We start from the raw sequence: 11,399 nt of genomic DNA on the forward strand, positions 1-11,399 counted from the left end.
CGGAAAATACCACTAGATCGAGATCCAGATCCAGAAGAAGATGAACCAGATTTCTTGAATGACTGAGATCGAGGCCTCAAAGTACTCGGAGGTCTAGAAGAAGAAAGAATAGCCCTACCACGCTGGAGACTGATCTCTGCCTGGCGACACCGATTCACTAACCCATCATAAGAAGTAGGATTATCACAGACAGTGACTCGATCAAAGATCTCCTGATTAAGGCCCTGGAGGAAATGATCATACTTGGCCTCAGAACTGCCACTGATATGAGGAGCGAAGGGTAACAACTCAAAGAATTTCTGCTGATACTCATCAACAGACATACTCCCCTGCTTAAGGTTCAGGAGCTCAATCGTCTTGGCCTGGCGAAGGGCTGGAGGAAAGTACAGCTGCATGAATGCTGCACGGAAATCGACCCAAGTCGCTCTACCCTGCGACTGAACTATCGGCGCAGAAGTCGATCGCCACCACCTGCGAGCACGGCCCTCGAGAAGAAAACTAAGGGTCTCCATCTTCTGCTCATCGGTGCACTGGAATGCGCGGAAACAACTCTCCATGCGCTCTAACCAATCCTCCGCATCATCGGGAGTCTCACCGCCAACTAAAGGCTTAGGCCCCATCTGTATGAAACGATGCATATCGAAACGCCTAGGACCATCCCGACGATGACGATGCTCACGATGACGTCTATGATCGTCCTGGTCACCCCATCGACCTACACTCCCCTGACTACTCCCGTCATCAAAATGGTCAGCCATCGCTACAAGATAGAATAGGGAAAATGGTAAAATGGTCAACGGAAATCCCAAAACAGAATCTATATCCCAAAATCATACGCATGCTCTGATACCATAAATGTAGTGACCCGTTCCAGAATCACCTACTAATCAAAAACTAAGCATGCAATTAACCTAATTAATTATAATCAGAGATAACAGCGGAAATATGGCCAACAACAATAGTTATACAACCCAATCGAAATCGAAGTCTAGACTAACTCAAAATGAAATATCCAGTACAACCATATCGAATCAAATGGAAAACACTGAAAACTAAACCAACCAGCTACTCAACGTCCTCCTCCTGCTCCTCCTGAGCCATCCAACCTGAGGCCTGCCCCGTGGGAATGGGGTGTCCAAGAATAAACAAAACCGAGGACGTGAGCGATAAGAACGCCCAGTACAAAAGTATGAGTATACAAACCTATATGAAATGCACATGCTATGATATGATACCAGGGTAGTCAAGAAACAGGAATCACAAAGGATCTCAAAATGCTCAGTCTAGAGGCGCCAAGTGGATAGTGCCGCGCGGTCCAACCTCTGGGTCACTGCATCCACTACAAGACAGACGTGGACCTAAAATGTCCCGGACCACCGAAGCCCTCCCGACCCGTCGGCCACTGTGTACTCTCGGTGTCCATGCGTCCACAAGACAGGGCTGAGCGGCCCCAAGATATAGCTTATCTCGAAAGAGATACAGCTCAACAGTAAAGGCTATCTCGAAGGAGATACGGCTCAACATGATATGCAATATGCATCATAACTCGTGACATAATAGCATGCATCATATGACATATAACAATGCAGCAAATACTCATGCAACACATATATGAATGTATACTCAACCAGGATATCTCGGATAGTACTTTCGTACCTATATCACAGCAAGCCTAGCCTTACGCAACACCGCTAATCAGGTTTAGCACAAGCCTACGCATCAAAAGCATACTCAATCAATACTACCATGCTCGACTAGCAAAACCAGTACTCCCTAGTACTACCAAAGGTTTAGGGTTTACCTTCGTCCGTCGACAGCCCTTTGATGTCGATTGCCTTGAAACTCAGGCGCCGCTACGCTACTACTCCTGGCAGCTCTTGGCTATCGCTCGACCAACAACTAACCCTAGAAACCTTCCAAACTCTCCAAAATGAGAGAAAACTCAAGAAATTGGCAAGTCAAAATGAGGAAATCCGAGCACTATTTATAGGCCATGTTCGGATCCTCCGAACAACACTTCGGAACGTCCGAACGCTACGTGTCCATTGGCTCTTGACAGCTCATGATCGGATCCTCCGATCATACACTTCGGACCGTCCGAACATGCATGGAAAATGACGTGTCGATCAACACTTGACACCTATGATCGGATTCACCGAACTACACTTCGGATCGTCCGAACTCTTCGGTGCTTCCGAACCCTCTTCGGTCCGTCCGATCATGACCATAGCCAAAATTACACCTTAAACCTTCTTAATCACCATTACTCCGTTAATTACCCAATTTGGAATTCGGGCTACTACATGAGGTGTGGACTATCGTGCATATCCGAAGACTTAGAAATTCCGCATATGTTAAGGACTTTTGATGATTTTATGAATTATCAATTTCATTTATTGAATGTTAGGATGCTAGAATTTATTGAGTTGAATTTTAGACTTTTATTGCTTTATTTACTTATTCCAAATGAAAGGTTTTGGATTTATGGAATTCATTTATTGGATTATTTATGCTAGTTTATTTATGATGGATTAATTATGCATGGTCTAAAAAAATACTAGTGTAAATTAAATGAGTTTAGAAGTAGGGTCTTCTCAGTTGGTATCAGAGCGGTGGTTCATGAAAAGGGTTATGCCTGCTATTGTTTCTGAGGAGCTCGAGAAGTCACGCATCAATGTTTGTGAGTTTATTGTTTAATTTTTTTTAATCATATTATTGATGTAATTGTTCAGATATACTTGCTTACATGATTGTCAAAGATAAATGTTGGATGTCTTTTATTTTAAAATTGCATGTTGGTTATGTGTTGGGTTTGACTACTTGTTCAGAGATGCCTCCTAGGCGAGTTCTTTGTAGAGATAGTGAGGATTGGTTTGGAGGAGGAGGTTCCACCGCCTCCCCTTAATCAGGATCCTAGTGCTCTTGTGCTAGCCGGTATGGCTCGATTACTGGAGCAACATGTTGGAATGCTGCGAGGGTCCGATCAGAGGCATTCTATGAGCAGTTTAAGAGGATGGATCCCGAGGACTTTTCTGGCACTACCGAGCCATTCATGGCTGAGGGACGGATTAGGTCTTTGGAGGTGATTTTTAGGTATATGAATATGGTGGACGCTGACCGGGTTCGTTGTACCATCTATTTGCTAAAGGGCGATGCTTCCTTATTGTGGGAGAGAGCTGAACGAGGAGTGTGATAGGTGTGGTTTTTACGCTCTTTATTGCATTATTTTTAGTTGTGTTTGCATTGTGCATGCATGCATTTCATTTACTTTTTGTTCATTTTAGACTAATCATTTGCATATCATCATGTCTCACTGTTCGGTGATGAATTTGAAGGAAAAATGATCGTAAAACAAAAAATGGAGCAAAGTGTACAAAATAGAAGGCAATGGACAGAATGAGCGGCGCCCGAGCGGTAATTTTCTACCGCCCGGGCGCGAAAGATGAACAGCTGCATAACTTGACAGAAAGGTCGGCGCTCGGGCAGTACTTTTCTACCGCCCGGGCGCGAGAGATGTCTTACGAAGGCCAAATTACAGAAGAGTCGTCGCTCGAGAGGTAGTTTTCTACCGCCCGAGCGCGAATGCCGCACATCCCAAGCAAGTTTACAGAAGTTGTGGCGCTCGAGCGGTAATTTTCTACCGCCCGAGCGCCACCTATTTTTGGAAAAATATCATGCGCGATTCCTTGCCTTATTGGAAGGATATGGCTGATATGGAAGGGAATTGGACGACTTTTTAAGGGGATTCAGACAGATTCAGACTTTATGCTAGAGCCGCCACGAGCCTTGGAAAGCACTTTGCGCTAGGATTGAAGATTTGAAGCTTTCCGGGCGTCGTTCTTCGCGTTTTTCGTCAATTCTCGTATTTCTAATTCAGTTTTCATCTTCTAAACTTTGTTTTGGTTATCTTCAATCATGAATTTTAGTAACTAAACTTAAATATTTGTTGGGATTTAAGGGGATCCTACCTCAAACTTTAATTTGAATTAATTTATATTTGATTGTTGCGTTATTCGTGATTATACTATTGTTTGATTGTGTTGTTAGAACGTAGCTAACTTTAACAACATTTTTATATTGCGAGTGAGTTCGATAGAATAACTTGTGATAGGAACGAGTAGTATAATCCGTGGATCTACAATTTACATTGATATATGAAATTGGATACACGCCGATAGTCATAGTCCTTAGGGTCGAAAACTAGGGGATTTCATAAATCGAAATGCGATTCACTCTTGATAAATAATTAAAGACATTTAATTACTTCATTGAGTCGAATTAGTTTGGCATAGCTCCAGAGAGAGTGTTCAGTTAAATAGGAAATCCTGTCAGAGGCATACAATTACTATCAAATGAATTAATTAATTATCGAGGGGTAGGTGAACCGATATTCCCAACAAATCTCTTTCTCATTGAATTTTACTCAACATTTTAGATATTAATTCTCATTTGTTATTCATTAAATTGTTTTATTTGCACATTTATTTGAGCATAGTAGTGTTAAAACAATCAAATCCATTTTCGTCGCTAAATGTTCAATAACTTAAAATAACAATTGTTAAATACAGTTTTCAGTGGAACGATACTCGTACTCGCGTACATTATACTATTACTTGACATCGTGCACTTGCGATAAATTTTGAGCATACAAAACCATATTTTTATTGGGGATTTTACTGTGCAAGTTTTGCTCAATCAAGTTTTTGGCGCCGTTGCCGGGGAACTGTTAATCTACAATTTTATTTTTAGTCATTTTCTTTAGCGTTATTTTATTTTTCTTTAGCTAACACTCCATATTTTATTCCAGATATCTTGTCTAGTGCATGCCAAAGTCACTTGACGTGGAGCTTGAGTTTGATCCTGAAATCAAAAGAACTTACCGCAGGAGAAGACAGAAGCAGAGACTAAAAGAACTGATGGAGAGGCAGATGAATGATCAAGAGGAGGAACGTCGTGAAGATAGACATGTGGAGATACCGCGCCGCATACCAATGTTGGAGTATGCCCAACCTTCTTTGGAGGGTGAACGCCCTAGCATTGTGAGGCCTATCGTGCGGGCAAATCACTTTGAAATCAAGCCAGCCATAATCCAGATGATTCAGAACACAGTCCAATTTGGAGGAACTGCAATAGATGACCCAAACACGCACATCGCGGATTTTCTTGAAATTTGCTATACTTTTAAATTCAATGGAGTTTCTGATGATGCTGTTAGGTTGCATTTATTTCCTTTCTCCTTACGTGATAAAGCTAAAGCGTGGTTAAATTGTTTGCCTGTAGGTTCGATCGCTACATGGGAGGACATGGTGAAAGCATTTCTCATCAAATACTTCCCTCCCTCCAAGACCATGAAGCTGCGGGCAGACATTACAACATTTGCTCAATTCGATCAGGAATCTCTATATGAGGCATGGGAACGCTTCAAGGATCTACTACGAAGATGCCCACATCACGAGTTACCACTTGGGTTAGTCGTTCAAACATTTTATTATGGTTTGCTTACTCCTAACCGTACTATGATAGATGTTGCTGCTTGTGGAAACCTGTTGAGAAAAACCGCGGAGGAAGGATATGAATTGTTAGAGGAAATGGTTGCTAGCAGCTATCATCCTCAATCTGAAAGAAACAACCAGCGGAAGAGTGCAGGAGTTCACCAGGTAACAGATTTTTCTGCTATTACTGCACAACTTGATGTTTTAAATAGGAAACTAGACAGCTTGAATGTGGGTGGCACGGCGATGCGTCTTCAAGAGATATTATGTGAAAAGTGTGGAGGGGAACACTATGCGAAGGACTGTCATGATGAAAATCCATTCTATGTGCAAAATGAGGCACCATTGAATCAAGTGGGAGTCCAAAACAGCCCAAGGAATGACCCTTATTCGAACACATACAATCCTGGGTGGAGGCAACATCCCAACTTCTCATGGGGCGGTCAAAACAATCAGAATAGACCGCAAGGAGGACAACAATATGGGAAACAACCGATGTACAGATCCGATCCTCCTAGACAAGAAAAGTCCAACTTGGAGCAAATGATGTCTAAGTTTATTTCATCCACTGAAACTAGACTTCAAAACCAAGATGCATCGATAAAATGCCTCGAGAATCAAATTGGACAGTTGGCAAAGATGATAGCAAGTAGAGAGTCGGGCACCTTGCCAAGTAATACCGAGACTAATCCAAAAGAGCAAGTGAAGGCCATTGAGTTGAAGAGTGGGAAAATTTTGGAGTCAAAGGGAAAAGAAAAAATTCAAATACCGGATGAACTGACTGAGACATCCAAAGGTAAGTCTTCTAACTCTACACCAGCACCCATTGCACAACCTAAAATTGTTATACCTCCTCTTTTTCCTGCAGCATTGAAAAAAGCAAAACTAGATGCACAATTCGGTAAGTTTCTTGAGGTATTTAAAAAATTGCATATCAATATTCCCTTCGCCGATGCTCTAATGCAAATGCCTACTTATGCTAAATTTTTGAAGGACATTTTAGCTAATAAGAGGAAGTTGGAGGATCACATGACAGTGAACTTAACTGAAAATTGCTCCGCTTTGGTGCAAAACAAAATCCCACCGAAACTAAAAGACCCAGGGAGTTTCTCTATTCCTTGCATGATTGGTGATGTTGTTTCATAAAGCGTTATGTGATCTTGGTGCAAGTATTAATCTTATGTCATTGTCTGTGTTTAGGAAACTTGGGTTGGGAGAGCCTAAGCCGACGAGGATGTCCTTGTAACTGGCTGACCGATCTGTCAAGTACCCCCGCGGAGTGATTGAGGATGTGCTAGTGAAAGTGGACAAATTCATTTTTCCTGCAGATTTCATGGTTCTCGACATGGAGGAGGATACAGAGATGCCTCTAATTTTTGGGAGACCGTTCCTTGCAACTGGCAAGGCACTGATTGATGTGCAAGAAAGGAAGTTGAGATTGAGAGTGGGCGAGGAAGAGATTACTTTTGATGTGTTTAATGCACTTAAGCACACAATGCACTCTGATAGTTGTTTTAGAATTGATGCCTTTGACTCTCTTGTGTCTCACTATGTGTAGGATGCTCTTAGGGACCCTTTGGAAAACACTATCACTACTGAATTGGGAGAAGAGGAATTGGATGAAGAAAAAGCTAAAATAGTGGCACACTTTAATGCCAACCATCCATGGAGAAAGCCAATGAGGATGCGACTGGAGGATCTTGGAGAACGAAGAGATTTGACTCCTCCAAAGGTCAAGCATCGAGGAGCCACCAACACTTGAGCTAAAGCCGTTACCTCCACACCTCAAGTACGTTTAATTAGGTGAGAATAACACTTTACCTGTCATTATTTATGCTGCTTTGACAGATGTGATGGAAGACAAACTGTTGGAGGTTCTGAAAGCGCACAAGGGTGCATTTGCGTGGAAGGTGGCGGATATCAAAGGGATCAATCCATCAGTCTGCATGCACAAGATCTTGATGGAAGACAAGTACTCACCTCTTGTGCAACCTCAGAGAAGATTGAATCCAAAGATGCAAGAGGTAGTAAAGGCAGAAACGATTAAGCTTCTCGATGCAGGTATTATCTATCCTATATCTGATAGTGCATGGGTAAGTCCGGTTCAGTATGTGCCAAAAAAGGGTGGGATTACTGTGATTACAAATGATAATAATGAACTAATACCCACCAGGACTGTTACGGGATGTCGTGTGTGCATTGATTATAGGAAATTGAATGATGCCACCCGAAAAGACCACTTTCCTCTTCCCTTTATTGATCAAATGCTTGAGAGATTAGCGGGTCATGAGTTTTATTGTTTTCTAGATGGGTATTCGGGGTATAATCAAATCACCATTGCACCTGAGGACCAAGAGAAAACCACTTTCACTTGTCCTTATGGAACTTTCGCTTTTCGCCGCATGCCGTTTGGTCTTTGTAATGCCCCTGCCACATTTCAATGTTGCATGACCGCTATATTCCATGATATGATATAAACTTTTCTTGAAATTTTTATGGATGACTTCTCTATTTTCGGCCCTTCTTTTGATGACTGTTTGCAGAACTTGAAGGTGGTGTTGTTGAGATGTGAGGAGACGAATTTGGTGCTAAATTGGGAAAAGTGTCATTTCATGGTACAAGAGGGAATTGTCCTAGGGCACAAGATTTCGGAGCACGGAATAGAGGTGGATAAGGCGAAAGTTGAAGTTATCAAGAACTTACCACCTCCGGCGTCCATAAAGGGAGTTAGAAGTTCCTTAGGCCACGCCGATTTTTATCGGCGTTTTATAAAAGATTTTTCAAAAATTACCAAACCTCTATCTTCCTTACTTATGAAAGATGTGCCATTTGATTTCAATTCTAACTGTTTACAGGCATATGAGAATTTGAAGGAGCGCTTGGTGACGGCTCCTGTCTTGGTAGCACCGGATTGGGATCTACCTTTCTAGATCATGTGTGACGCCAGTGACACTGCAGTGGGGGCCGTACTTGGCCAGCGGCAAAACAAGGCATTTCATACAATTTACTATGCAAGTAAGACCTTAGATGAGGCTCAATTGAATTATGCAACAACTGAAAAGGAATTACTTGCAGTAGTATTTGCACTTGACAAATTTCATTCATACCTTGTTTTGTCCAAAGTAATTGTATTCACTGATCATTTTGCCCTTAAATACTTACTTACTAAAAAAGATGCAAAGTCACGCTTACTTCGGTGGATTTTATTATTGCAAGAGTTTGACTTAGAAATTAAAGACAAGAAAGGTGTTGAGAATGTGGTAGCAGATCACTTGTCTAGATTAGAATTTATTTGTGATGATTCTGTCGATCATGCTATCAATGATTGGTTCCCTGATGAGCAACTATTTGAGGTGAGAAATTGTCTTTGATATGCAAATTTCGCTAACTTTCTTGTCACAGGCACACCTCCACCAAACCTATCGTTTCACCAACGAAAGAATTTCTTTTCTGACGTGAAATACTATTTTTGGGAGGAACCATTTTTGTTCAAAATTTGTGCAGATGCCATGATAAGAAGGTGTGTTGCAGAGGAAGAGTTCGATCAAATTCTCAACCATTGACATGACCGTGAGGTAGGTGGTCATTTCGGACCAACAAGGACGGCATCCAAGGTACTTGAATGTGGCTTTTATTGGCCAACCCTCTTTAAAGATGCTCGTTCTTTTGTGCTACATTGTGATAAATGCCAGCGGTCAGGTAACATCTCTAACCGTCATGAAATTCCTTTAAATAATATCATTGAGTGTGAGGTTTTTGATGTGTGGGGGATAGACTTCATGGGACCGTTTCCCAGTTCTTTCACGAAAAAATACATCTTGGTTGCGGTTGATTATGTGTCTAAGTGGGTAGAGGCGGAAGCATATGCCACTAATGATGCTCAAGTGGTCCTAAAATTTTTAAAGAAAAACATTTTTAACCGATTTGGAACACCACGAGCAATCATTAGTGATGGTGGCACGCATTTTTGCAACAAACTATTTGAAAAACTTTTGAGCAAATATGGTGTCACACATAAGATCTCTACCCCCTATCACCCCAGACGAGTGGTCAAGTGGAAGTGTCGAACCGAGAGATAAAGCGAATTTTGGAGAAAGTTGTAGGTGTCAGTAGGAAAGATTGGTCGGTGAGGTTAGATGATGCACTTTGGGCATATAGGACTGCTTTTAAAACACCTATAGGCACTACACCGTATAGGCTTTTGTTTGGTAAAGCATGTCATCTACCTGTAGAGTTGGAGCATCGTGCATACTAGGCCACAAAAGCACTGAACTTTAATTTTACTGATGCAGGTGAACAGCGTTTGCTTCAATTGGATCAGTTAAAAGAGTTCCGATGTCATACAAAGAAAAGACGAAGAAAGCTCATGATAAGCGTATCATGAAAGAGAATTAAAATAAGGACAAAATGTTCTGCTCTACAACTCCCGGTTGCGACTGTTTCCCGGAAAATTTTAGTCGCGATGGTCCGGTCCATTCGTAATCTCGAAAGTTTATCTATCGGGAGCTGTAGAATTGAAAGATGGGAAGGATGGGACATTTACTGTCAATGCCCAGCGCCTGAAGCACTACATGGGTGGCACAGTTGAGCCACAACATGGAATCACCCGGTTCCAAGTGTAGTGACCCGTTCCAGAATCACCTACTAATGAAGAACTAAGCATACAATTAACTTAATTAATAATAATCAGAGATAACAGCGGAAATATGGACAAATGACAGTAGTTATACAACCCAATCGAAATCAGAACAACTCACAAATATATTCGGTACAACCAGATCGAAACAAAACAGTACTGAAGAACTAACTCAACCAGCTACTCACTGACCTCCTCCTGCTCTTCCTGAGCTGTCCAACCTGAGGCCTGCCCCGTGGGAATGGGGTGTCCAAGATAAACGAAAACCGAGGACGTGAGCGATAAGAACGCCCAGTACAAAAGCATGAGTATACAAGCCTATATGAAATGCACATGCTATGATATGATACCAGGGTAGTCAAGAAACAGGAGTAACAAAGGATCTCAAAATGCTCAGTCTAGAGGCGCCAAGTGGATAGTGCCGCGCGGTACTCCTCTGGGTCACTGCATCCACTACAAGAACAGACGTGGACCTAAAATGTCCCGGATCACCGAAGCCCTCCCGACCCGTCGGCCACTGTGTACTCTCGGTGTCCATGCGTCCACAAGACAAGACAGGGCTGAGCGGCCCCACAAGATATAGCTTATCTCGAAAGAGATACAGCTCAACAGTAAAGGCTATCTCGAAGGAGATACGGCTCAACATGAAATGCAACATGCAGTAATAAACGTGACATAATAGCATGCATCATATGACATATATCAATGCACCACATAATCATGCAACACATATAAGAATGTATACTCAACCAGGATATCTCGGATAGTACTTTCGTACCTCTATCACAGCAAGCCTAGCCTTACGCAGCACCGCTAATCAGGTCTAGAACAAGCCTTCGCATCAAAAGCATACCCAATGAACAATACTACCATGCTCGACTAGCAAAACCAGTACTACCAAAGGTTTAGGGTTTACCTTCGTCCGTCGACAGCCCTTTGATGTCGATTGCCTCGTAACTCAGGCGTCGCTACGCTACCAATCCTGGCAGCTCTTGGCTATCGCTCGACCGACAACTAACCCTAGAAACCTTCCAAACCTCTCAAAATGAGACACAACTTCAAGAACTTGCCCTCCAAAATGAGGAATTCCGAGCACTATTTATAGGCTATGTTCGGATCCACCGAACCCACTTCGGAACGTCCGAACTCCTACGTGTCCATCAGCTCTTGACACCTCACGATCGGATCCACCGAACCTACACTTCGGAACGTCCGAACTCCCACGTGTCCATCGGCTCTTGACACCTCATGATCGGATCCACCGAACCTAC

At 42.4% G+C, this 11,399-nt stretch overlaps 1 non-coding gene across 1 annotated transcript; it reads right to left on the reverse strand.

The window, feature by feature from the left end:
- Positions 1-5,352: 5,352 nt before the first annotated feature.
- Positions 5,353-5,458, reverse strand: LOC140837515 (small nucleolar RNA R71). Its single transcript, XR_012119347.1, has one exon. It is a non-coding gene; the product is annotated as a small nucleolar RNA R71 (small nucleolar RNA).
- Between the last annotated feature and the right edge of the window lie 5,941 nt (positions 5,459-11,399).

This window comes from Primulina eburnea, chromosome 7 (genome assembly GCF_022965805.1).
Source record: "Primulina eburnea isolate SZY01 chromosome 7, ASM2296580v1, whole genome shotgun sequence".
NCBI lineage: Eukaryota > Viridiplantae > Streptophyta > Magnoliopsida > Lamiales > Gesneriaceae > Primulina > Primulina eburnea.